Here is a 2201-nt window from a genome sequence, read left to right as displayed (position 1 = left end):
CCATTTTTATTGCCACTGTGTCAATCCATCTCATTGGGGGCCTGCCTTTTTTTTTTTTTCCCCAGAAATCACTTCATCTTTTTCTGAATTGCATTCTAGTTATATTTCTTTTAACATAAGTTTGTTTTTCTTTTGACCAAAAATCAAAACCAAACCATTGGCCATTGAGTGGATTCATAGGGTTTGCAGGGTCGTCGTTGTCATCTTTATGGAAGCAGTTCAGCAGCCTTCTCTTCTGCACAGTTGCAGGGTGAACTTGAACCACCAACAGTTAGGTTGTGGTTGTTAAGTGCCATTGAGTCCATTCTGGCCCAGAGCAATCCTGTATAGTGTTTCCAAGGAGCGGCTGGTGCCATTCAAACTGGTGCAATTCAAAGGACCTTGCAGTTCAGTGCAGTAACCCACAGAGCCACACCAAGACTCAACATTTACGTTAGCAATGGTGAAATATTTTCATCAATCAGGCTTCTTTAGCATTCCATGGTATATTCAATATTTTCCCTTAACACCATATTTCCAATACATCAATTATCTGCCTTCCTTTTTCAAAATCCAGCTTTTACATGAATACAAGATGATTGAAAAGAGCATGGTTTAGGTTTATATGTTAATATTAGGGCTATCCAATCACTTTTCAACTTAGAATGGCCCACTATGCCTCTGGGCTCCTTTTCACTAGTGAGCTTACTGTTTTTAACATAATTTTACATGTGAAAGAACTTGAAACACAATGAGGTTAAGTAAAGTGCTTAAGGTCATAAACTGATTAGTGGTAAAGTTTGGATTCAAGAATTTGCCTCTACAACTGAGAGTTTAACCACTATTTTTTGAAGAATTGTATTTTATAATCACAGCCTTGAGACTAGCGTCAGGGATTAAAAACTCGAGTGGACTGCCCATTCGGTGTACTCACTGGTCTGTTCCTGTCTGTACGACTATGCGCAAGCACCCCCTTGCCCTAGTAAATTTTGCTTTGCCAAGGTAATTTAGTCTCACCGAGTATCTTTTATGCGACATCAGGATTCATTTCTAACACTCTGAGAAGTGCAGGACTGCATCTAGATCTCTCTGCATACTTTAATTCTAATAAATAGTAGAAACCTAAAGTGAATTGAAGGACATGTTATTGCAGTCACTAAACTTTTCTGAATATACTGTATTGGTGGATATATGAGAGTTTATATTTGTCAAACATCTTAATGTTGTGTAAAACAAAGACTGAATCTTAATGTAAACTGTGGACTTTAGCCAATGATAATGTACCAATTAAGGAGCTCTGTTAGCATAGTGGTTATGAATCGAATCAGGATGCTAATCTCATGGTTAGCAGTTCCAAACTACTAGCTGTCATGGAAAAAGATGAGGCATTCTGCTCTTGTAAAGATTTACAGTCTCGGAAACCCTGTACAGGGTCGCTATGAGTCGGAACTGACTCCAGGGCAGTTCAGACTCACTGTGACCCAGTATAGGATTTCCATGGAACAGCTGCTAAGTTTGAATTACTGATTTTTCGTTAGCACTGCAGTGCTTATCCTACAGTTTCACACCAGCATTCCAATGTATAAATGTTGTTAAGTGCCATTAAGTCGGTTCTGACCCATAGCAACCTGTATAGGGTTTCCAAGGAGCAGCTGGTGAGTTTAAACGGCCGACCTTGCAGTTCAAATGACTTTGCAGTCTGATGCATTAGCCCACAGCGCCACACCAGGACTCCAATGAATGAATAAATAGGGGTTTATTAATTAATGCTAATAACAGGGAACATTTGTGTGTTAGGATCTCATGGTATAAGGGAAGACTTTGTGTTTTGTGCACAATGCTTCTGTAAATCTAAAACATCCCAAATTTAGACAAAAAAAAATTTGTATTAATTTTAATACAAAAACAATTTAATAAAATGATAATATGAGGTTTATCAACAATTCTGTCAGAATGCATTTGTTGCTAGCAATATCTATCATTTTTTTAGGTCCAATGATATGCTCATTCTTTGTCAACAAGATGGAATTCTCAAAGCAAACCTGAAAAATAAATGTTCTAGTATTTTAAATTACTCTCTGAAACAAATTAATTTAATTTAAAGCTAACAGTGATTTCATAGGCACAGAAAATTAAAAATATACATTCTGAATTATTATGAATTTAAAGTAAATAAATATACCAGATTAAACCAGAATAATGCCTGCTAGAAGACTTGGTAG

This window comes from Chrysochloris asiatica, unplaced genomic scaffold, assembly GCF_000296735.1.
Source record: "Chrysochloris asiatica unplaced genomic scaffold, ChrAsi1.0 scaffold00170, whole genome shotgun sequence".
NCBI lineage: Eukaryota > Metazoa > Chordata > Mammalia > Afrosoricida > Chrysochloridae > Chrysochloris > Chrysochloris asiatica.
This window is presented reverse-complemented; position numbering follows the sequence as displayed.